Source organism: Petaurus breviceps, unplaced genomic scaffold (assembly GCF_028583685.1).
Source record: "Petaurus breviceps papuanus isolate PSGF00001 unplaced genomic scaffold, PetGlider_PUasm1.0 90594, whole genome shotgun sequence".
NCBI classification, from domain to species: Eukaryota; Metazoa; Chordata; class Mammalia; order Diprotodontia; family Petauridae; genus Petaurus; species Petaurus breviceps.
In genome coordinates, this window is record NW_027187281.1 from 103957 (window position 1) to 130773 (window position 26817).

The following is a 26817-nucleotide window of genomic DNA, read 5'->3' on the forward strand; positions in this document are numbered from 1 at the left end:
GTCCCATGCTATATTAAAAGTATGATGAATTGTAGGAAGAGAATAGTGTTCTCTTCATCTGACCACCCAGTGTGTGTGTGTGTGTGTGTGTGTGTGTGTGTGTGTGTGTGTGCGCGCGTGCATGTGTATTTAAGTTCTAATTCCCAGCCACTGGTCTGGTCTTGTCTCTGAACATTGATCCCCTGTGGTCTTACATGCTATTTTCAGCACTATTCCCTGTCTTGGTAAATAGAGGCACTGAGCTACTGTTACTGGACACTCAGGAGTTTCATTAGCAAAGCCCATTGCCAGTTGCACCCACCGCAGGCGACTAACCCCAGATCAGTTGCTCCAACTCTCCTCTTTGTCCACCCAAAATAGTAGATATGATACCTCTCTCAAGGGAAAAGGACAAAGAAATGGAGAACTTGAGAACCACAATATCCCCACACAGGTTTTTTACACTTCCCTACATTTCACCAATCTGTTCTCTCTGTGAGGATTTCAAAAAGCCCCTCAGTTCCCCACAGGGGAAGAACACTACTATAGAATCACCTGCTATAGGAGCTCTTTGATGTTACTTTTTTCCTTTCTTGGATCTTCAAGAATTTTTTTTCTTTATCTTTGTAGTTTTGAAATATAGCAATAATGTACTCTGAGTTAAATTTTAGGTTTATGTTACATGCTTGTCCTTAATAATTCTGGGATTTTTAAAAGATCATTTAGATATAAAGCCTCTATCTTCTTCCTCTTTAATGTTTTCTAGATGCTAATCATTCTGAGATTTGAGTTTCTAGGTCTAGATTCAATATTGATATCATTTTCCAACCTCACTTCCAAATATAGAGTTATAGAAATAGCACATGTAGGAGTCAAGACAGATGAGTTCAGATTCTGCCTCTAACATTTATTATTGTACACAAGGGAACATCACTTGGCCTTCTGGAGACTCAGTTTCCTTATATATAAAATGGAGAATAGTACCTGTGGTACTTATCTCTCAGGGTTGGTGGGGGAGGATCAAGCCTTGGTTTGTTATTCTATTTTGATTTCATTATCTAATACTCATGGCATTGCTGTGTATATTCTAATATCTGATGATTCTATAATCTCCTCTCAGATTATTTTAGCTGAATTAAAATCTTTCTTTAGTTCCTTTATAATATCTGTTCTCAGATAGTGTCTGTGTCACCACAATTTTTTGTGGTGTTTTTCAAGCTTCATTGACATGGATTTTCCTTTTTTCCCTCTTTTTGTATTGCAAAATCCAAATTTTATTATTTGTTTTCCCTTGGCTTATTCATTGTCTTTCACATGTTTTTTGTTTTCTTTTTCTTGTCATTTCAAGAATCTTTTTTTCCCTTTTAGTTCATGTGTAAAAGCCTCAAAGATTTTAGTAAACTACAAGCCAATCACTTGTACAAAAATAGTGGTTGAATGAATTTTGGAAAAAAGTCCTTGGAAGTTTTGATGGACTCCAAACCCCAAGGAGGCAAATTTTGGCTCAATACAAGGAAAAACTTCTGAACAATTAGAGCCAGGGGTGCTACAGCCAGCTCAAACTGGCTTGTGAGAACTGCTTGTTAAATTTTCATTGTAAGTTTTTATAACTTAGGTATCGACTAATGCTACAAATCATGGATTGATTTATTATTTGGTTGATTGACTGTAGTCTACCAGAGTTAAGACTCTAGATTTAAGAAATAAGGGAGAAAATGTTAATATTTCAGGTTAACCTTACAAGTGTGTTGAGTATATAACACATATACACCCCTTACTAAGAGCCACCTGATAACATTTACCAGCAAACCCCTGATTAGAAATGTGAAAAAAAAATGTAATGGGCTACTTCAGGAGATTGTGAACTGGAGATGTTCAAGTAAAGTCTGAATAGTCACTTTGGAGGAATGTTGTAGATGAGACTCAGGCTTTAGTGGGTGCTATATGACTTTTGAGGTCTAGTCCAAATATTTTATTCTATGATTCAATGATATACCGTGTTTCCCCGATAATAAGACACTGTCTTATTAATTTTTTTGGACAGAAAAACACCAGAGGGCTTATTTTCAGGGGAGGGCTTATTTTAATGAACATTTACAGCAATTTTAATAAACAGGTAAATGTGAACAAAAAAATGTACCTTTATTCAATAATGAATTCAATAAAGAACAGGATGATGCACTCACTGCTGCAGCTCTGATTGGATGCAGCTCGGAGCGCGGCGTGCGTTTCCCGGGGGGGTGGAGATGGACGGTGCATACAGAGGGTACCGTAATGTAGCGCAGGGGATCACCTTCGCTACAGTAGCAATCTCAATAGGGCTTATTTTCGGGGGAGGGCTTATTTTAGAGGTATCTTACACAGTAAGGGGAGGGCTTATTTTCAGGATAGGTCTTATTATCGGGAAACACGGTAGTAGGTAAAAAAGTTAATGCAATCTTAGGATTAATTGACACATGAATAAAACTATATTGTTCAAAGGCAAAAAATACAAAGGAAAGAACACTGGAGTTAGAGAAAGAGGCCCTGGGTTTGAAACCCAGTGTAATAGAAATGCAAATTTAAAGATCTTCCCTGCCCCTAGGCTAAAGTGCACTTGGAGCCTAGGGTGAGAGGCTTGTTTTTCAGTAGATACTTCTTGATTGGCCAGTGGATCCAGAAGGTTGTTACAGTCTCTGAGCCAGGAGAAGGCTATATAAGCCCTGATGTGTAGCTTTGTTTTGGGGCTCACTTTGAGAAGTGTTCTGTGATTTGATCTGGATTCTGGGAAGCTGTTGTTGAGAGCCCCCTCTTGGCTTTGAAAAACCCAGATGTTGAAAAGCAGATGTTGATTTGGTATGGATGTAATGGTTGGACAGTTTGGAAATATGTCTACTTGATCTGTCTGTGTCTTGATAATTCTGTCTGTATAATCTGAAGTTCAGGGTGCTGACCTTTTCCCCCTATGTTTGACTGATTAAAGTAAGCTTGTTAACCCATTTTGAGTTGCTTTCTTTATCAAAGCAGATCCAAGAACCTGTGTTGGCAGACACCCTGGGGACGCTGGGGAGCTTGCTGCTACACCCAGCTAGGCTACTTACTCCTTTTGTGACCTTGAACAAATAATTTAATCTCTCTGGTCCTCAGTTTTCTCATCTGAAAAATGGGGAAACTGAACTCAGAAGTTCTTTCCAATTCTATAGAGGAGTATGGCAAGGGTAGAGCCAAGAGGGCGGTATATAAGCAGGAAGACTCCATGCACTCCCCTCATAACCACCTCAAATACTGATAAATTATAACTCTAAACAAATTTTAGAGCTACAGAACCCACAAAGTGACAGAGAGAAACAAACCTCCTGCTGAAGGCAGCCTGGCTGGTGGATAGGAAGGGCTCATTGCAGCCCACTGGGAGCAGAGCCCAGATCCATGTGAGCCCAGGGCAGCCCTGACCAGCCTTGGCTGGAGGGACTTCAGGAGAGTGGATCACCAGCACATGTGGCGGTTTCCAGAATTATCAACCCATAAATGCCAAAGACAAAGTGAGAGGTCAGTGAGGACTTTGTGGGAACAGGGAATCCAGGAGTGTGGTCCAGCCTCTGCTCTGCAGAGGGAGAAGTGGAGGAGGTGCAGCAGCTGCTGCATGGCAGCTTCAGAGCTCCTGGCCTGCAGATTGTAGGGGGACAAAGCAACCATTCTGAGGGGGTAATTGCTCTTGCTTTAACCTGCTTGGATCTGGATCCCTGTCTTGGGTGGAGGTCCTGAGGTGTGTGACCAGGTGCCAGAGCCTGTGGAGGCTTTAAAAAGGGCACCCAACTAATAGCTCCAGCAGCTGTGAAAACCCCAGTGATTTGGGACAAAGCTCTCCTCTCTGGAAGAATTTACTGTGGCAAAAAGCTCAAAAGTCAAGTAATTGAGTGGCAACATGAGCAAGCAAAGGAAGCAAAGCAAGCACAGCAGTCAAACCTTAGATTTCTGTTTTGGGAACAAAAAAGAATCAAAGCATGGAATAGAAGGAAGACAACAAAGTAAGGACTCCTGTACCAACAGCTCCCAAGAAAAATATGAATTGGTTACAGGCCATAGAGGAGCTTAAGAAGGATTTTGAAAAGCAAATAAGAGAAGTGGAGGAAAAATTGGGAAAGAATGAGAATGATGCAAGAAAATCATGAAAAGTGAGTCAACAACCTGATTGAAGAAAATAACACCTTAAGAAATAGACTAACTCAAATGGCAAAAGAGGCAAAAAAAAAAACAAAACCAACGAGGAGAAGAATGCCTTAAAAAAACAAATTTGCCAGATGGAAAAAGAATCTCAAAAGCTCACTGAAGAGAATCATTCCTTCAGAATTAGATTGGAGCAAATGGAAGCTAGTGACTTCATGAGAAATCAAGATATTATTAAACAGATCCAAACAAATGAAAAAATAGAAGGCAATGTGAAACATCTCATTGAGAAAACCACTGACCTGGAAAATAGATCTAGGAGAGATAATTTAAAAAGTATTGGACTACCTGAAAGCCATGATCAAAAAAAGAACCTAGAAATCATCCTCCAAGAAATTCTCAAGGAAAATTGCCCTGATGTTTTAGAACCAGAGGGAAAAACAGAGGTTGAAAGAATCCACCAATCGCTCCCAAAAAGAAAACTAGGAATATTATATCCAGGTTCTGGAGTTCCCAGATCAAGGAGAAAATATTATAAGCAGCCAGGAAAAAACAATTTGAATATTGTGGAAACACAATCAGGATAACACAGGATCTGGCAGCTTCTACATTGAGGGATTGGTGGGCTTGGAATATGATATTCTAGAGGTCAAAGGAGCTGGGATTAAAACCAAGAATCACCTACCCTGCAAAACTGATATCATGTTTCAGGGGAAAATATGGTCATTCAATGAAATAGAGGACTTTTAAGCATTCTTGAGGAGTATGGCAAACACAGTGAGGGGCACAAAAACTGTAACATATAAAGACTGGTTGAAGGAATTAGGTACATTAGGCCTGAAGAAGAAAAGACTTAGAGATTCCATGATCAGTGCCTTAATATATTTGAAGGGTTATTATATAGAAGAGGATTTAGATGTAATTTCTAAGACCACTGACTCAAAGGTACAGGAATACAGATTTCAATATACCATAACAAGTAGAGTAGATGGCCTTTGAGCTCCATTCCAATTTAGTAATTCTGTAAGGGGAAATTTAACATTTGGAATTATCCCAAAGTATAATAATCTACCTTAAGAAGTAGTGAGTTCCTAATCACTGGAGGTTTTCAAGTAGAGGACAGATAACCATTTATCAGACACTCAGAAGATAGATTCATGATTTGTGTGTGTAGCAAGATTAGACTAATTAATCTCCCAGATCCTTATTCACCCTAAGACTAAATTCCTGCTTTGAAGTATCAAGGAATGGATCACAGTTATCACTTCCACATTGCTGAGATTTGGGGCATGGCACTACTCTGCTACATCCCTGTTACCTAGAAAATCTGTGTAAAATTTTTTGGCCCTCCCTTTTATACCACAGGAGAAGTCTGAATTTTTCTTTTTCTTTTTTGAGGTGTTCACAGTACCTTATTGTAAAATTTGGTTAAGTATTTGGTCCTAGGCCCCATGTCATCTGTTGGCCTTTGTGTGTCTTCTGTAGTGTCTGCAAAACTCCTCCCAAAATTCCCATTTTACTTCTTTGCCAGCCCACAATATATTGAAACCATGTTGGGGAAAGTCACAGTGTGGAAGGGATAACTGTACTTTCTCTATTGACTATGTAAGTTTACTCATCTCCCTATGAGTTAGCATATACCAGACTGACTCAAGGGATCTGCTGTGTCCTTGAGTGCTTAGAAGAGCATAGATTCTAGAAGGAAGGTGATGGGAGGCCCCATCTATCTGTGGGGAGCTAATAGGAGTAGAGACTACATTGGTTTAGGGGGTGATCAGAATATGAGGGTGGGTGGATGTTGATAAAAACTGATCCCAGACTAAACTAATTGGGTTGTGATTCTCAGCTATCCCATAAAGAACATCCAAATGCAGAGAATAGAGATCAGTATGGGCTGAGCCACTCACCATTCATTTGGACATAAATAGACTGAAGGTGTTTCTTTTGAGAGAGGATAAAGGAGCCAGGTATTAAAGAACTCTGTTTCCATTATCCCTAACCTAACTAAGTAATCAGCTATTTTCTATTATCTTGGCAGGTATTCTTTCTCATTGGCATACATAATAAAGAGCTGACTTTGTTCTTTTACCTATTTTTGGCAAGAATTACTTTGCCAAGGACTTTATTGTTTCCTAATTATATATCTTTTCTTCCTTCCTAATTTTAATGACCTACTTAAAGAATGAGCTCTCTCTCTCATCCATGTCAAGGAATCATCATTCATTTTGTGGCTCTCCTCATTTACTGGAAGCCTGTTTTCTTTTGAGCAACTTTCTTCCCTGAAAAGTTACCAAAAAAACCCCACATTTATTTTCTGTTAGCCTGTCCTTCTGTTTTTTAAATTTCTTATTCAGAATTGTCTTCTCTGAAAATTTTTGATTATTGTAATTTATGTGTATTTTCCAGTATCTGAACTGGTCTGTGAGTTTATCAATGTGGGTATTCCCTGGATTTGGTATACATATCACCACTCATCCACACATCTCATCTTGGGGGGACTCTTTATATCTGCACAAGTTCACCACAGGGTATCTGTCTATATGTTATTTGTATATAATATATGATACATATGTTCATATATACACTTATATACCTTCATGACAGGCAGTATAGCACAGTGCATAAGGAGGGGCCTTGGAATCCAGAAGAGATGTAGGCTCAAAACATCATCATCATCACCACAATCAGCATTTATATAGTATTTTGAGGTTTACAACCTACTTTATAAATAAATAATTTCCTGTGAGGTAGGTTGTTATTATTCCTGTTTTACAGGTGAGGAAACTGAGACACAAGGTGGTTGTGTGATGTGCCCAGGGTCATACAGTTACTAAATAGCTGAGGTTGGATTTGAACTCATCTTCCTGTCTACAAATCCAGTGCTCTATCCACTTAGGCATATAGGACTATTGGAGAGTAAAGGAGTTTTGTCATAATGGATAGTGAAGCAAGACAGTCAATGTTTTGTGTAAGGAGGTATGTACTATGTGGCATATTTTATTTTGCCCAAGTAACTTTAATGTATCCATATGGATCTGTCTAGATGTGGCTCTCAGAAATGCCTGAACAGATCTCTCTAGAATCTCCTTTACCCATTTTTCTCCGAGGGAAAAATTTTGATTCCTACCAGAAAAGGAGGCAAAAGATTGGTGCCAGAGGGTACTGGGCTAGAATTATGTCAGTTTGCCCCCCTTTCAATATTATTGGTCTAAGGGAAATAATTTTTAGGTTCAAAGCTGAATTCCTTATAACTATCCCCTTAATGAGGAAGAAGTGCCCCAAGCTATAAATCCAAGGCTTAACTCTTTTCCCAACAAATGTCAATTCCACAATGGACATACATAGCAAGCAGCAAATAAATCCAAGGTGATAGCAAACAGAAATCAGAAAAGTTAAAAAGATGGGAATATATCAGATAATACCCAGAGTAAATGAGCTTTCCTTTCCTTTTCTTTTTATTTTTTAAAGCAATCAGGGTTTACACGTCCAGGGTAACCTTTCTGGGTGGGTGCTAAGTGTCTGAGCCGGGATTCGATCCCCAGGTCATCCCAACACTGGAGCCAGTGCTCTTACTCGCTGTGCTATCTGGCTGCCCCTGAGCTTTCCTTTTCAAAGCAAGAAAAGTCAACTCCTCCGAGACAGAAAAACCCATGCATATCTCATTCAAAGTGAAATTCTTCAAAGTCTTAATGTATCAAGGTAAGCATAGGGAAATGATTGAGATGCCAGTTCCTTTATATATTGGTTTCTTCCAGAGTCTCTCTCTTCCTTCAGGGAGCTGAAGAAAGTCTAGACCTACTTATCTTCTTTCTTGAAGCTGGAAACCAGAAGAACTCTCTTCTCCCAAGCTCTCACCAATTCTGCTTCTCGCAAAAAAAAAACATAGAACATTGGATGGTCAATCTCCACCAATTAGCAAATGTTCTTTGAGGTATGGGTTACATTTATAGGAGGGGTACATCACCATTCCAATCGTTCATCATATATCCATTTTTTATGGGGTAAGTCAATTATATTAGCTCCTAAGTTAACTAAACTATTCACCAGTCTATTGCCCAGTCACTAGCATATGTCTTCAATATGTTTCTTAACTTTCTGGTTCTCTGATATGAAACAAGGAAAGATGTATTAAGTAGTATTTTACTTAGGCCTTAAAGGAGGGGCAAGATTTCACCAGCTAGCAATAGGAGAGTTCTCCAAGTGGAGAGAAAAGCATGAGTAAGTACATTGATGTGGGTGAGTTTAGGGCACAAGGAAGTGTTGGTTAGTTAAGGAGTAGACAGTTTATGAAGACCCCAAATGGGGTAACAGAGAGTTGGACACAATTTAGAAATGACTGAATCACAACACAATAACTAAAAAAAGCAGAAATGAAGACAGAGGAAATAGTTGCCAAAGAATTATGGAACCAGGATGTAATAATGTTACTGGAGTCAAGAGAGGAGAGAACTACAGGAAGAAGAAATGGTTAATGATGTTAAAAGTAAAGGAAGACAGGACCAAAGTTGAGAACAGTTAGGTGATACAGTGCACAGAGTGTTGGGCTTAGAGCCAGGAAGACAAGTTCAAATACTTCTTCACACATTTAGTAGGTATATGACTCTGAGTGAGTCACATAATGTCTTTCAGTCTGTTTCTTCATCTATAAAATAAGGGAGTTGTCCTTGATGACCTTTAAGGTTCCTTCCAGGTCTAAATCTATGATCCGATAATTCCCCTATGATGGCATTGTAACAGTGACCACGCTGGTCCCCATTTTCTGAAGGACAGGTGTGTTATATTTCATACCTCCCTTAGGGTTTTTTGGTACCTTTAAAGAGATTGGGGGGGGGTGACTAGGCTTTCTGTCATTGATTCCAGACCCTCTCAATAGTGTTCCCTCAATTGTAGGGAGTCTTTTGTATCCCATTTTCATTTAACGGCTAACATCTGGATTCATTTTTACAAAGTAACATTTACTTCAAAGGTGTAATAATATATATGCAAACATACTCCCTAGCATGGGGCATAATGCTACTCTACAAAATTCCATATTCTGGGGAGAGAAAGAGGATGAGGCTCACAGATTAGTGCAGGTCCTATACAGCACAGCTCCAAACTCCAAGTGCAAAGCTCCACTTGAGTTCAAAAAGTCCTGCAACCCTGGCCTCTTAGAACTTCCCTCCTAGATGGGCTGGCTGCAACCTCTGGCCTGGAATACTGCCTCCAAAGCTGCCGTGGCTCAACAATTCCAAGTCCAGTGGGGATTCTATCTTTTGCACCTGAAACTGAGGACAAACAAAGTGGAACAAACTGAAACCTCAGGCCTAGTCTGGCAGTTTTAAACACAGCCTTCTCCAGCTATGCAGTCAGGAGGCTACTCCTACCCATGTGGTAGAGGAATGCAGGGTGTCTCCTCCCATAAGAAGGGAGCTTCCCAGTTAGGAGATCAGGATATACCTAAAAGGAAGCCCCCATTACTTTTAGACTTTGTAGTAAAGAAGTCATTGGTAATTTCACTTTTCTAAGTTGACTGATGTCTTTTGCTTTTATATCACATTTATTTCTGCATATAATCAGTCCCTCTGCTACTCAGCAATCCTTCTTTTATAATGAAAATTCAAAAAACAAAACAGCTCAATACATCTAATACCATATGCAACATTTCATAGCTGTAGTCACCCCTCCCCCCCCACCAATGGAGAAAGGTGAATTTTCTGACCTTTTTTTTTTTTTAAAGCAATTGGGGTTAAGTAACTTGCTCAAGGTTACATGGCCAGTTATTTCTGGGTGTGGTGCTGAGTATCAGAGCCCAGATTCTATTCCAGGTCATCCCAACACTGGGGCCGGTGCTCTTACTTGCTGAGCCACCTGGCCGCCCCTGACCTTTCTTTTATCTAGGGCTAAACTTGGCCAATATTATTGCATAGCATTCTTGTTTTATTCTATTGTGTATATTGTTTTCTTGGTTTTGCTTATTTTATTATCCTTGCTGTCATTTCTTGTGGCTCAAAAATCCATTACATTCATATACATTACATTACATATATAAATACATTACATATATATGGGATTTTTATTAGTCATTTCCCAATCAATGGGCAAATACTTTGTTTCCAATTTTTTTACTATTAATACTTTGGCATGTGTAGACCTTTTCTTTCTTGAAATTGATTAAGATCTAGGCCTGCCAGTGGTTACCCTGGGTCAAAAGTAGGGATGTTTAATCACGATTACAAATTTTTTTCCAGAATGGCTGAACCAGTTCATAGTTTCATTATTTTTAACTTTTTCAAGTGCAATTTAAGCATGTTGATTGAGATGGAAGTCAAATTGCAAGGGATTCATGAGTGAGTGGGTTTTGAGAAAGTAGAAACAACAAAGATGGTGATGAAAGAAAAGAAAAAAGGTAGGCCAGTAGCTCAATGTCATGGCAGGATGGAGGAAAGGTTTTGTGTTTATTTTTAGTATATGGGTTACACAAACACATTTGCAGGCAAAAGGAAATGAACCAGTTGAGAGGAAAGGATTGAGGACATAAATCAAAGGGTATAAAGAATGGAACAAAGGGGGTGGCCAGGTAGCACAGCGAGTAAGAGCACTGGCCCCAGTGTCGGGATGACCTGGGGATCGAATCCCAGATCAGACACTTAGCACCCACCCAGAAACATCTGGCTGTGTAACCTTGAGCAAGTTACTTAACCCCAATTGCTTTTTAAAAAAAAAAGAATGGAACAAGGTCCTAAAGGTAGTTTCTGGAAAATGTCAATGAGAATGGGACCAAAAATACAAATAGAGATATTAGATTTTGAAAGGCTGAAGGACACTTATTTTTCCTCCACTGATAGAAGGGTAGTAGATAGAATGTGAGTGAAGAGAGAGAGAAATTTTATAGTAGAAAGGAAAGAAGTTGAAGGAATTTATCTTGAATTGCCTTGATCTTCTCAATAAAACAAGAGGTCCTCTGTTAAAAGTTTGGTAAGGGAACAGAACGTGTGGCTGGGGACTTAAGGAAAGTGGGAAATGTTGGAACAGCCCTGGGAAAACTGGAAAGTATTTGGTTAGTGGTGAGTGAAGAGATTATACAGTGGTACCAAAAGGCCAAAAAGGTCAGATGAGGTTAAATAGTTGGAATTTGTACATGGCTCCATCAGTATGGTTTCATATTTTCCCCAGCAATGGTGTAATGGGGCAGTAGATGAAAATGTCTAGTCCCTGGTTCTGCCTGATGGTAAAAGCAGGGGTTAGTGCAGTCTGATCCAACTATAATTATTCAAGTCACCTTTTCCCACTACTATGAGTAATTAAAAGTTACATATTTGAAAGCTGACTATATTATTTCTTACCTGAAAGTATGGTATTAGGGGGGAAAAAAGCATTTTAAGTCTGAACTTAGATTCAAAACCCATCTCTGCATGCTAAACTGTGTGAGTTTGGAATGCTGTTTATAACAAGAGCCATTCATCAATAGATAAATGGTTAAAGGATAAGAAAAGGCAGTTTTCATAGGGAGAAATCTAAGCTATCAACAAACACATGGGAACAAATGATCCAAAACACTAATAATTAAAGAAATCCAAATTAAAGCAATCTCAATGGGAAAGATGACAAGAAAAAGGAAAATGACAATTGTTGAAGGGCTATAGGGAAATATACACACTGTGTTGGTGGAGCTGTGAATTGGTCTAGCCATTCTGGAAATAATTTGGACCTATGTCCAAATTGTCACTATATATACATATACATACACACACATGTATGTATGTATGTATACTTTGCCCCACCACAACAAATACTATTAGGCTTATTCCCTAAAGAAATTATAATATTCACATCTAGCATTTATGAAAAATCTCAAGTATTTTCAAAGTAATTTACAGTTATTATTTCAGTTTAGCTTCATAACAACTCTAGGAAGCAGGTGCTAATATTATCCCACTTCACAGATGAGGAAACTAAGGCAGATATAGGTTAAGTGAGTTGCCTAGGGGAATACAGATAGTACATGTCTGAGGCTGGATTTGAACTCAGGTTAGGACTCCAGGTCTATCACTTTATTTACTACCTAGAACCCATAGGTACACAATCATTTTCAGCAGCTCTATTTGTGATACAAAAGGATTGTAAACCAAGAGTACACCTGTCTATTAGGAACTGGCCGAACAAATTATGGTAAATATAAATATAATGGAATATTATCAAACTGTGAGAAATGATAGAATAGGTGGTTATAGAGAAAATTGGGAAGATCTATATGAACTGATGCAGAATGAGGTGAGCAGAACCAGGAGAACAATTTATAGAATAACATTATAAAAAACAAACAAGCAACCCAGTTCTGGAGGACTTGAGAAATCTGATCAATCAGTGACCATCCACAATTACAAAGAACTGATAATGAAGCTTGATACCCACCTCTTGACAGATTTGCATCGTATTCAAGATGCAAAATGAGACATACATTTTCAAAACATTTAAGGTAGGAGTTTGTTTTGCTTAATAGGGCTTTGTTTTCCTTTTCTTTTTTTTTTTTTCTGAATGGAGATAGAGATATGTTAAGGGGGAATAGGAATAGGATAACAAAAAGCAAAGAGAGAAAAGAGAGTTATTGGAGCATTGTTTTAAATGGAGGGAAAAGAAGAGAAGGCTGGAAGAAGGCCAGATGAGAAGGATGTTTAAATGTTTAAAACTATAGGTTGATGTTATTAGAAAGAAAGAAAGCTGTACATAAGAGACCTGTAGTTTCATGTACAAACCTAATTTCATGTTGTACTATATATATATATATACACACACACATATATATGCAAATGTGCATTCTATTGGGTATTTAAATTCAGAATACAAGTATTTTTTTTTAAAGGAAAGCTGCAATCTCCCTGGCCTTCGGTATTCTCACCTGTAAAACGAAGGGGATGAACTAGAAGAGCTCTGAAAACCCTTTCAGCAATAGTAATGATCCCCTCTATAAAAGAGTACCTCATCAGCATTTACAAACTAGATATATACATCCAAATTATCACCAGGATTTGGAAATGTATTTCTTAATTAAGGTGCTTAAGCCACCTGAGAAACTCCTTAGGCAGTAGAGCAGAGCATGAAATCAGATTCCATTAAAATTGAATTAAATGTACCTGTTTTAAAAAGCAAAAATTTATTGTTTATGGAAGTGATGGGTCATGCTGCTTTATGATTAAAGTAAAATTAATACAAGTGAATATTGGCTCTTTACATATGGGAAACTGGCAGTGGATTTTTAAATTAAACTAAACATTGTTTATTATGAAGCAATGTTTCATAACTTTAAAATCCATAACCCTAAAAAAATAAAAATAATGTAGAACAAAAGGATTCTACAGGTTAGGAAATTGGGAAAAGGTAGGATTTCCTTTCCTTCAAAGTCATTGTGCCATGTTGATTTTGATCATCATCCTTTAGTAGCAGGATGAAAGTCAAGAAATCAATATGAATCCAAGAATATTTAACACTGATCATTATTCAGATAATTTATAGTTTAATCAATATTCCTCAATTAATCAATGAATTCTTTGAGTCTATTATATTTACCCTACATATGACAATCTTAAAAATCAGCTGCTTGCTAATTCTTTTAAAATTCACTAAAAAAAGTCTTTGATTACATACTCAATTCATTATAAAGCTAATAGATTAGAATCCTGTCATAACATAGCTTCTTATTGGAGAGACCCAAATAAAACATGAATCAAAGTATGTCCTTCTGAAGGTGGCATTGCAGAGCAATGGGTCTAGGCACATATTGGCTGTATGTTGCTGTTTGACCTTCAGAAAGGTTCTTAAACTCTCTAACCATTAGTTAAAAAGGATATTGTACATGAAGGCACTAACCTCAGCCAGGGCCACTCGTCACATAGGATATGAGCTTGGGGCAATAGATAATCACTTCTTATTGAATCATTTCAGTTGTGTCCAATTCTTTGTGGCACCATTTGGGGTTTTCTTGGCAAAGACACTGGTGTGGTTTGCCATTGCCTTCTCCAGCTCATTTTACAGATGAGGAAACTGAGGCAATCAGGGTGAAGTATCTTGCTCAGGGTCATACTGCTAATAAGTATCTGACACCAGATTTGAACTCAGATCAGAACTTCCTGACTCCAGGCTGGGAGTTTTATCCACTGTGCCACCTAGCTGCCCTAAATCTATCTAGCATTGCTGTATCTATCACTTATGAGTTCTAAATTGATCTTTTTACATATTGGGACATAATTTGCCAGCAATTTAATTGGCAGACACAGGCTTACCATGGAGACATATGCTAGAAATTCCCTATTGCTTACCCTCTCCAAACAGAAGGCATAGCTAGAGAATACAAAAAAACACACAAAAGTGAAGAAATCTGGGGGATCGGACCACTATGATCATGCTGCTTCACTCTTCCAAACAGCCTGCCCTATTCTTTCTCTCTTGTATTCACAAACAAGTATAACAGGGCCCCTGGAGCATGCCCAGATTCATTGGAGTACAAGTTAGGAACTAAGCAAGCATAAATCCAAAGATGAGGCTGGTATATACCAAGATTTCCTTAGAGCAGAGATGTCACACAAGTACCCTGCAGGGAGTGTGGTCTCCAACACTCCCAAATACTGCCTGTGCCAGATTTAAATGGAATTCCTATCTGATTTTAGTGTGTTGATGTAGTAATTTAAAAAAATACATATAAACACGTGTGGTTTTCTGAGTCAACGTGTGGTCCACAGAAATCATTATGTACAGTTTAAGTGGTGCTGTTTCTATCTGAGTATGACACCCCTGCTTCAGAAAATTAAAACCTGAAGAGTTGAGATTAATGAGAAAAACTAGTTGCCAGTAGCAGAGCCTCAGGTCAGAAGGTCAGTAATCAGATTAAGTGGCAAGATATAGGGTGCCTAGGGGGCTGCTAGGTGGCACAGTGAATAGAGCACCGGCCCTGGAGTCAGGAGGACCTGAGTTCAAGTCTGGCCTCAGACACTTAACACAAAAACTAGCCATGTGACCTTGGGCAAGTCACTTAACCCCAACTGCCCTCCAAAAAGCAAAAAAACAAAACAAAAAAAGATATAGGGTGCCAAGAAATGACTGATTCAATTTGTCTTTACAGTCCCTTCCCATCCCTACCTCCCACCCCAACCCATGCTGTGCCATGGGTCAAGTCCAATATGGTCCCTAAATCATTAAACCTATGGATACCACTAGCCATTTTTCTTTCAGAAAATAGTATTACTCATAAAAATATAATTTCATTCTTTATGGAAGATGCCAGAACAGTTAGGTGGTACAGTTGGATAGAGCCCTGGGCTTGGAAATCAGGATGACCTGAATTCAAATGTGGACTCAGAAACTTATTAACCATATAATCATGGGCAAGTCACTTAACCCATATCTGCCTCAGTTTCCTCATAATGTAAAATGGGGATGATATTAGCACCTTCTTCCCAGGGTTGGTTCCCAGGACCAAATAAGATACTGTTTATAGGATCCTTTGTAAATCTTAAAGATAGATGTTATTATTGTTGTTGTTATATATTGTATATTTGTCAGTAGTGTCCTTATCCCTGAGTAAGCGTGGCCTCTATCCTGGGTCTCCTGTGCCTCAGTTTCCCATTCCTCTCACCCCCCTTTGAGGATCCTGCTCATCAGAGGTACCACAAGAAATTGAGAGGTAGGGGTAGAATATGAAACCCTTTGCATTGCCCCAACCCTCTGTCTGGACCAAAGCCTTTGAATATCTCTGGAATGTGCCACAGAGGATGAGAAAAGTTAAATGTCTTGCCCAGAATTCCTAAGTCTAGTATTCCTCTCTACTATACCACTTAGTCTAGACTATCTTTGAAACCTTGGAAATAGCAAACATGGATTTGGAAACACACTTTTTTGTTCTCTGTTACTTTAGAGGTGGGGGACTAGAAGTAATAGATACTACCTGCAAGGAAACAGATTTCAGTTCAATGTAAGTGGCTGCTGAGAGGAGGCTCAGCTTAGAGGAGGCTGACCTCTAACCTGCTAGCTGTGTGACTGTCCATGGGCAAGTCACTTACCAGTGTCCTCCAACTATTTTGACAGTGCAGTAAAATTTGTGGTTATTTATCACTTATAGCCATGTGCTGCTGTAATAATAGGTTGCCTTATGAAACATACACAAGAAACAGACAAAAAGGGGATGAAGATAAAAATAAACTATTTTAAAATATTCCATTTATGAACTGTACAAAATACTTTTTGCTCCCCCTAAAATGGTCTGATTAGATATGCTTTAGTATCTTTTTAACTTTGTGAATATCCTGACAGAGATTTATAAATAATAATTGTTTTAGTAATTAATTATTCAGTTAATTCAATTTATGTAGTTAGGCAAATGTGAATTTTTTTCAGCTACTTTATTGAAAACTATACAAGACAATAATCAATAATAGGTCATAAATCAATGATTTTTTTTTATTAACCAGAATCATCACTTTCAGTAGTACCTGAACCTGTGAGAGTTTTTTGGGATAGGGTGCTTCCCTTCACTCCTTCCCCCTTACTTCCTTGTAGGGCAAGATGTATTTCTATACCCCATTGCCTGTATATATTCTATTTCCTACCAGGAAATACCTTTCTATGAATACAGGCCTGTATCTTTACTGTCATTTAAAACTTAAGAGAGTAACCTAGAACAGTGATCATGTCCAACTCAAATAGAAAAGGGGGCCTCTAATCTGTAGTGTGGCTTGGCCTGTGGGCTCAGGCTCATGTCTGACACCCCTAACCTAGAGCAGGGAGAAGTCAAGTGAAGGCACCCAGAATCACCCAGCCTGTATATGTCAGGGGCAGAGCTTAAAACCCAAGTCTTGCTGGCTCCAAGGCCAACGCTCTATTTATTACACCACAGTGCCTTACATAATTTTCACAGCTTTTTATATGGTTTCTTTAGCAGGGTTATTTTATTCCATTCTTCATTTGAAATGATGTGTTGCCACTATTACATAGTGTTTGCATAACTAGTTTTAGACAATTATATTCAAGCCAGAAAGGACTGAGAGCTATTCACCAAAGTCCATCTGCTATGACCTGACTTGGTATTTGCACAGTCCTACCCTTCTCCCTTCCCACTCCTGCAATGCCCCTCACCCTCTTCATTTCTTCTTTGTCCTCATAGTTCAGCTGAGATGACACCATTTCCTTGATACTTCCATTTGTACATTCTCTCCCACCTAAATTTTTCTTAAGTTATTTATATATTGATCTTGCACTCATCATAATCTACCCTGCCTTATAGTTCCTTGGGTACATGTGGTAACTTAAAACCTTCATGAGGGCAGGGATTATATCTTTATCTTTGCAGTGCTAGGATCTCAGCTACTGAATGATGTTGAAAACACTTTCTGAAAATACTATGGATATGTGTCTTGAAAGACTGAGGGCAGTATGGGGATGAGGTGAGCTGTCAAACTGTAAACTATTTTCCTGGAACATCTGAAGAATAGTATCATGGATGGCTAGGAAGATGGACCTGGGCAGCTAGGTGGCACAGTAGATAGAGTGCTGGGACTGGAGTCAGAAAGACTCATCTTCCTGCATTCAAATCTGGCCTCAGACACTCATTAGCTATGTGACCCTGGGCAAGTCACTTAACCCTGTTTGCCTCAGTTTCCTCATTTGTAAAATAATCTGGAAAAGAAAGTGGCCAGCCACTCCAGTATTTTTGCCAAGAAAACCCCAGATGAGATTATGAAGAGTTGGACATGACTGAAAACAAGTGAACAGCAAAGGGGACCAGGGGAGTCACTTCTTAACTGTCTTGCATGCTATGTAGAATTGTGACATAAGAGATCTCACAGACTACAACAGTAATCCAATTTGGATAGTCATTTCATCTCCATAAAATTCAGCATTTTAAATCACAATCTTGTTATAAAAAGGTGAATGTTGTAAATTAAAATCTAAATCTTCTCTGATAAGTATATTTTTCATGGACATAATAATTTTGTAATATATATTTTAAAATCAAATTGTATCCATAGACAGTACTCCATTTCCCCCCATCTCACAAAATTTGCCTAGTGCCTGTAGGGGAGAAAGCAAGAAGCATTTATATAGTACCTACTACATACATTGTGCTAAGCACTTTATAAATATCTCATCCTCACAGCAACACTCCAAAAAAAAGACTAGAAGGGCAGGAGGGGTAGGATATGAAGAGCTTTGAATGGCAAACATAGGATTTTGTATTCAGTCCTAGAGGGTGATAAGGAACCACTGGAAATTGTGTGTGTGTGTGTGTGTGTGAGAGAGAGAGAGAGAGAGAGAGAGAGAGAGAGAGAGAGAGAGAGAGTCAAGCTTTAGGAAAACAAGACTTGAAGCAAGCAGACCCACCAGGTATGAGGTCATGAGGGCCTGTACCAAAGTGGTGCCCATGTCAGAGAAAAGAAGGGTGTTTTTTAGAGAGATGTTACAAAGTAAAATCAATAGGCCTTGGCAAACAGATTGGATATAGTAGGTGAGAGATACTGGGGTATTGAGAATTGCATCTCAGTTATGAGCCTGAGTGACTGGGAGGATGGTGTTGCCCTCTACAGTAATAAAGAAAGTAGGAGTTAGGGCTAGGTACATTTGAGAATCATCAGTGTAGAGTTAGGGTCATTGAAGCCATGACAGTTGATGAGATCACCAAGTTAAGCAGTATAGAGGGGAAAGAGAAGAGGGCCCAGGACAGAACCCTGAGGGACACCTTCAGTTAGAGGACAAGGATCCAGCAAAGGATATTGAGAAAGAATGGTCAGATAGGCAGAACAAGAATCAGGACAGGATGGTGTTCCAAAACCCTAGAAAAAACAAAGTATCAAGGAGGAGAGGATGATCAAAAGTGTCAACAGTCCTTCCTTCGGATTTAGCAATGTAGAGCTCATTGGTAACTTTGGAGAGAGCAGTTTTGGTGGAATGATGAGGTTAAAAGCCAGATTGTAAGGGGTTAAGAAGAGATTAAGAGGAGAGAAAGAGAAGGCATTTATTGTAGAGGGCCTTTTCAAGGAGTTTAGTAGCAGAAGAGATATAGAAGATAGCAGGGACAGAAGGATCACATGAGAATCTTTTGAGGTTGGGGAAGTACCTGGGAATGTTTGCAGGCAGTTGGAAAGGAGCCAATAGAGAGGGAGAGATTGAAAATAAACGATAGAGAAAGGATGATAGAGGGAGTAATGTGTTGGAAGAGTGGGATAAAGTGGGATCATTCGAGCAGGTGGGGATTAGCCTTGGTAAGCAGTAAAACCACCTCATCATGTGAGACCGGGGTGAAGGAGACAGTGGTAGAGGAGTAGAATAATGAGTAACATGAGATGAGAAAGGGGGGATCATATGTATAACCTACATGGGCAATACACACCCTACATGTGAAAGGTCAATGTAAAGATTGCATTAGAAGAAAAAATAAAGATAAAAAAAGCACTATTTATGATGATAGCTGCTCCAACCCTTCCAGTGGAAACAAACTATCACATGATGGGCAAAATGGCAGGGTAGTTGTTTTCTGCAGTTCTGTACACCACAAAACCTCCTTTCCGTTGCCCTCTGTATGATACTTATCTTTAGTTCTTTGGAGGCAGTGATATTTCAGGTATAACTGCAAAACAGCATCCACTGGTAAAATATTTGGATTAAAAAGAAACTTTATTTGCCGTGTTCTTTCGGAAGAACTGTGATCGTTAATCCAAGGATCTTCCATTATTTCTGCATGTCTTTTTTTTTCAAGATCTTTTAGGCAAGCTACTTTGCCCTCTATAGAATTAAAATGTTCTTTTAACAATGTTGTCTTTTGTTTGCCTTCTGAAAAATTTCTTCTACTTTGATATTTTTGTGTCACTAAAAAAAAATGTCTGAGGTCTCTAAAAATGCTTTGAAATTTTTTGATAGCAATCCAGCTTACTCTTCTCCTATTTTTCAACTCTGGGTCTAGTTCATTGTCTCTCTGTATTTTGTACCAGATACACTTGTTTACATGTTACTGTACAAACTTTAATGTGTACATCTAGATAAATGTTGAAATCTGGGAAAGAAACATTCCTCATCCACTTGGTCTTTCCTGTGTGGATGGAAAGCCTAAACTCCCCTGAGAGATTATAGGTCTTTTCTAGAAGGCTTTGCAGTTTCTTGGGGCTATTCAATCAAAATAACATCATCTGTAAACAAGAGATTCTGGAGGACTTTATCATCCGAAAGGACCACTTCTTCAACTTGGACTGTACTCTGGACTTTCTCCATCATAATGGCCAAAATCTTTTGTGAAAATGCATCCCTTAGTTTTATGCCTAACCCAGTGTTTATTATCAGAGAATCATTGAACAAGCTTATTTCCAATGTTATATTTTCCAAAAAATCTTGAATGATCTTGATATATAAATAGGAGACAACTTGTCATAAAACAGCCTACAAAGGAAAAATTTTATGCTACTCAGTTATGGTCCTCTTTGAGACTGAAGGAAACACAGCACCATTGTTACCTCCTCTATAAGTACATCAGGGATTATGATGGTAGGGTTCAAATGTAATGATTGCCATAGCCCAAATGGAGAAAACCATTTGTTGCAATATTTTTGCAAATATTTTCCATTTGTTTTGTGTTTGTAGTCATACTTATGTATGAGCTGCATGACTTCTGGCAAGTCACTTAACTTTGTCTCAGTTACCTTATCTGTAAAATGGGGATAATAACAGCATAGGCCTTCCAGGGTTGTTGTGAGGATCAAATGAAATAGTAATTGTAAAGCACTTAGCACATTTGCCTGGCACATAGTAAGCACCATATAAATGTTAGCAATCATTATCATCATCATCATCATCCTTGAATGACCTTAGAATGATTTTGCTTAGTTGTGCTGCTTGCCAAACTTTCTTTAGACTGAGCTTGCCATTCACTACAACTTTCTGCTTTATGAGATGATACCACTCACAGTTGTTCATCATCCTTTTTAAAGATTTTGTGGATGAGTTTCTAATGAGTTTCTAATCTGATCATGGCTTTGGCAGCCATCTTTCTCTGGCAAGTAAGTCAGTCCAGTATTTGCTGAGTAAGAAACTTTCTGGGCTCTTTTGGTCTCCTTTTGTAGGAATTAATTTATACTGATTTAATTTGTGGATAGTGTTAATGTCATGTCTCTTACCCATTTCCCACTATTTGATTTCAATAGCATGTTTAAATAATTCACAGCTAAATCTTTTTAATCATATGCCATATATTTTTCCCATTATTATTCTTTCTTATGTATTATATATTCTGACCTTATTTCTAAGAAGTTGATGATCTGACTACATAGATACCTGGCTTGGTAATAATTCCAACATTCATAATAAAAAATAGCAGGAAAAATTTAATACATGATGGTACATGTCTCCAAACAGCTAGATGCTCTGAGAAAGAGAATAATAGATATAGAATATGGAGATATCAAAGTAGAAGATAATTATCAGAAGAAAAACATAACACAATAATGTTAAAAAGAACACTTTATGGCCCTGGAGTCAGGAGGACCTGAGTTCAGATCCGGCCTCAGATACTTAACACAAAAACTAGCCGTGTGACCTTGGGCAAGTCACTTGACAACAATTACCCTCCAAAAAGTAAAAATAAATAAATAAAAAGAATACTTTAATTGCAGAGTGACTAGTCTAAAAGATAAAGAGAGGATTACAGAAATAATTTAAGATCATGGTCACGGGTCTCTCAGAAGAATATGGCAAATAAAAAAATGAATACCATATGATAAGAAATAATATAAGAAAACTGCGCAGAATTTTTAAATATAGAAAACAAATGCAGGCATCAAAACAACCCACAGATTGCTTTGGGTGTGAGGGGTGGGAGTGGGATTCTTCAAAATTTGAGGTGTATAGTTATTACATTTTGTTGTCTCAATAACACATTTTGTTAGTGGATGTGAGAAAAAAAACTAAAATATGAGGGAATGGCAATTAGACCAATATAGTATAATAGGGCCAATTGAATCAATCAACCATCTAACTCTACTTAGAGTGATTAACAAGATGCTGATAACTTTATTAGGCAAGAACCCTTCTATTGAATCAATCAATTAAAGGTATTAAATAAGATATAAAAAGTTTTTAATCAGTTCTGGAGACTGAAAACCATTGGATGAAGTGAAATGACACCATAGGAAGTATATTGGGATGGACTGATGAGACAAAGGACATCTCCTGTGAGGCTTGTATAAAATAGCAGGCCACATCAAAACCTGAGTATATGAGTTGGGGGCTTGCCTAGAAGAGAGAACTCTTGTGAGGAAATCACTTTTGGGGGAGGAGAGCAGCCTATCTCTCTACCACCAGCACCACCACCACATAGTCTTCAAAGGATTTGGACATCTCATCAGTATCTTAATAGTTTCCCCAGAAGAGTAGTGGTTGATGGATAATATCTGCACTGAGAGTCAAAGACCAACGACATACCCTGAAATGTCAGGCATCTACAAAGAGCCCAGGAGAAGGTTATGGAGAGACTTAATTGAGGACCTCACAAAAGGAAAGAAAGAACTTCCAGGAGATATGAATTACCCCACATTTTTGCTAAGCTTGGGTCCACTCTCCTCTGGATTCTGTACATCCTTTTGGAAATGAGTGTTTCCTGATTTGGGGGACATTTATATGAACTATTTTTACTACATCACTTTTGTAAAATATTTGTTTCTAAGAGTTAGTTAAGTCTGGATGGCTAATTGTTATAAACAAAACAATAAGTGGATAAAGCACACTTATGGTGGTTTTTGTGTGATAACACTGAATAAACACTTCCAGGCCCTCAGCATTACTGCTAGAACTTTGAGAGGAAAAATAGCTATTGCACTCTGGGGTCCCAGTCTGTCAATGCTTGTAGGAGTCAAGATAATATCCTCAGATAGCACAGGATTGTTTTGCATCTGCAAGATATAACTGGAGAGAATGAAATAATATATTCCATAAATAACATATTTCATGATTCCCAGACTCATACCAGGTGCAGAATGATGTCATGCAGGCTTTGGGAAAAGGTGCCAACTGGCAACTTTGTCAGTTTAGGGTCACAGATCCACAGTGGATTGAGGAGAGGTTTTTTGGGGAATATAGTATTTGAGCTAAATCTTGAAAACAATAACAAGAACAAGGATTTTAAGAGGCAGAGAGAGGTGAGGAAGGAATCCATTCCAGGCAAGGGGGCACAGCCAGGACAAAGGCAGGTAGGTAGGAAATGGAGGTTCGGTGTGTGAAATAACAAGCAGACCAGTATGGCTAGACTGTAGAGTGTATGAAGAAGAATGATCTACAAAATTAGAAACTTAGGAGAGGTTCAAGTTATGAAAAGTTTTAAATGCCAAATGAAAGAGTTTACATTTGATCCTATGGGTAATAGTGAACACCTGGAGTTTGAATAAAGGGATGATATCATTAGACCTGTACTTTAGGGAAATAATTTTGGTGCCTTTTAAGTGGTTGGATTGGAATAGGGAGATATTTGGGGCAAAAAGATCAATGAGGTTATTGAAATATCCTAAGCATACACTCTTGGTGGAGTTGAGAACTGATCCAACCATTCTGGAAAGCAATTTGGAACTATGCCTAAAGGGCAATTAAACTGTACATACTCTTTGGCCCAGTAATACCACTACTAATTCTGTATTGCAAAGAGATTTTTTTTTAAAGGGAAATGGACCTATTTAGACAAAAATATTTATAGCAGATCTTTTTGTAGTATAAAAGAATTAGAAATAGGGCACACTGAATAGAGTACTGGCCCTGGAGTCAGAAGGACCTGAGTTCAAATCCAACCTCAGAAACTTAACACTTACTAGCCGTGGGACCTTGGGCAAGTCATTTAACCCCAATTGCCCTGCCTTCCCCTCTCCAAAAAGCAAAACAAAACAAAACTGAGGGGATGCCCATTAATTGGGAAATGGCTGAAGAGGTATGGTATATGATTGTGATGGAATACTATTCTGCTATAAAAAGTGATGAGCACTATGGTTTCACAAAAAATCTGGGAAGACTTACATGAACTGATGCAAAGTAAAGTGAGCAGAACCAGAATATAGTACACAGTAATAGTAGTAACGTATGATAATCAACTGTGAATGACTTAGCTATTCTAAGCAACACAAAGACCCAAGACAATTCCAAAGGATTTATGATTAAAAATGCTCTCCACCTTCAGAGAATGAACTGATGAAGCCTGAATGAAGATTGAAGCATACCTTTTTTTTTTTTAAAGTAATTGGGGTTAAGTAACTTGCTCAAGGTTACACGGCCAGTTATTTTGTGTGGGTGTTAAGTATCTGAGGCTGGAACCGATCCTAGGTCTCCCGACTCCGGGGCCACTCAGGGGTCAACGCTCTTACTCACTGCGCCACCTGGCCGCCCCATGCATACCTTTTTCTTCACTTTATTTTTTGTGTGGGTTTTTTATTTGTTTTCTTTCACAACATGACTAATATGGAAATATGTATTGCAGGATTGCACATGTATAACCTAAGTCAAATTGCTTGCCATCTCAGGGAGGTGAGGTAGGGAGGGAGAGAATTTGCAACTCAACAGTTTTAAAAACTAATGTTAAAATTGTTTTTACATGTAATTGGAAAAATAAAATATTATTAAATAGTCTCACAAAAAATATCCCAGGCAACAGGTGATGAAGGACTGAACTAGGACAGGTTTTGCATAAGTGGAGAAAAAGGGATGTAGATGAGAGATGTTGAAGAGCTAGAAACAAGAAAAATGGGAGAAAAGAGAGGAGTCAGAGGGAGGTTGAATGCTATACAACTCTCACCTTCTTAGGTGAGCAGAGAAGGAATAATAATGGCTGACAGTTTCTCTCAACAAGAGAGGGGAGATGTGGACAAATCAGACAAAAGCAATGGGGACTGGGATAGTAGAAGGAAAGGGTACCACTAACAAATATTCTAAGGGGAGTGGTAAAAGTTAATGGTAAGGGAGAGGCTTTTTTCTCGAGGGTGGTAATTTGCATCTTAGCAGACCCTTCTTTGAGAAAGGATTTTACCTGCCTGCCTACCTGCTGGGGAGAAGATATATGTGAGTACATGAAGCCAACTAAAGCAAATGGGGGACACAGAACTGGAAATAAAATAACATAGCCTTAGCCTCTCTCATCAGGACCAGAGTAAATGCTTGATTTTTGTCTTATGATCTGGGATAAATAATTACTCCATCTACATAATACTGCTTCCATCCAACAGTACTTCCCTCATGAATTTATATTTGTAGGGATAAGACACAGTAGGGGCAAAAAAGGATACGGTAAAATCTGTAGTGGCTATAACATAAAAATCGGATGAAAGAGGGAATTCCAACCCAGTATTTCAGAAGCTTTATCCTCATGAGGGACACAGAGAAAATGAAGAAGGAACAATTAAGAGTACACCCCATGAATTAGAAAAGTAAGAATCAGAATAGTCTGGAAGTGAAGAGAAAAAATAAGGACAGGAAAAAGGAGTACAGCAAGAGAAAGTTACTTAAAATAAAAGACTGGAGGGCAGGGAGGATTGTGAAACATTTCCTTAAGAGAGGAGCAAAAGAAGGGGAGAATTCAATGAATAAAATTTTTTTAAAAGATAAATTAACAATGTAAATAAGTTCAAGGAATTTGGGACTGGGCAAACAGGATGTGTGTGTGGGGGGAGAAATCAGAGATCCTGTGGGAATAAACTATCATCAAAGTAGTGGAAACAAAACCTTTCACAGTGACAAAGCACTCATTTTAACTAAGGGGATAAAAAAAATCAAGACAAAAAACAGAAAAAACCTTTAAGTTGAAATGTGATTATTTTAATCCAATAAAATGTGGGAGCATGGTGTTACATCTGTGCTAAGGGGAACACCATGTCTCCCTAATAAGCATATCTCAAAAGTGCCAGGGCTGATACCTTGGCAGAGCTCCACATGGTGTTTCCCATCACTCAGGTGCTATGAATTAGCTCACCTTCTCAAAATAACTACATCTAATAGAAAGCAAAATAATAATAATAATAATAATAATAATGATAGTGCATATAACCAGGTAATGGCCAATGTGCCCAATCATCGTGAACATGTGCAGTCTTCTCTACTGATGCAGATTCCACATGGAATTGATCATGTGTACCTAGAGCATCTATACATGGTTCCAGTCCATTAACCACATGGTAAAGAGGAGTTTTTTTTGATTGGCCACATATTTGGGACTGGGGTGCTTCAAAAGTCAGTGAGGGCCTTGCCCTCCATCATTTTTTTTTCTTGCCTTAGTTACATTTTGATAAGAGGAAGTGTTATAAAGGAAGGAGTCTCCCCATCTGAGGCCTATGAATAAGAACCTCAGTTCTTTGCCTATTTGTGTTTATTCTTTCTTGATTAAGTAAAGAAGATTGAAGATGGTTATGACCTTATGAGCTTCAAAAGGTCAAGAGAACCAGCCACTAAGTGGTCCAAGATTGGAGTCCATACCAGGATTTATGACTAGGCAGTCTAACACTTTGGCCTTACAGAATGACCTTTGGGACCCAGCAGTGGTAACTGAGATATGGATTCATACGGTAGCTATGCTGAATTTGGATATGTACTTAATGAGATGAATGCTATGTAGAAATTGTGTTAAATGTAAGCTCAATTCCCCCAAGGACTGAAGTAACGTAGGGAGTAATGGGTTCCAAGGTGTTGGGGGAAAATGTCTGTACCTTTGTACCTTGGTTC

The 26817-nt window shown here is 38.4% G+C and overlaps 1 long non-coding RNA gene across 1 annotated transcript in view; it reads right to left on the minus strand.

Moving 5' to 3' along the window:
- Positions 1–7554: 7554 nt before the first annotated feature.
- Positions 7555–26817, minus strand: part of LOC138142560 (uncharacterized) — a 65437-nt gene continuing 46174 nt past the window's right edge. Inside the window, exon 3 of the long non-coding RNA XR_011163461.1 lies at positions 7555–7985. This is a non-coding gene — a long non-coding RNA (uncharacterized lncRNA). The remainder of the gene's footprint in view (positions 7986–26817) is intronic.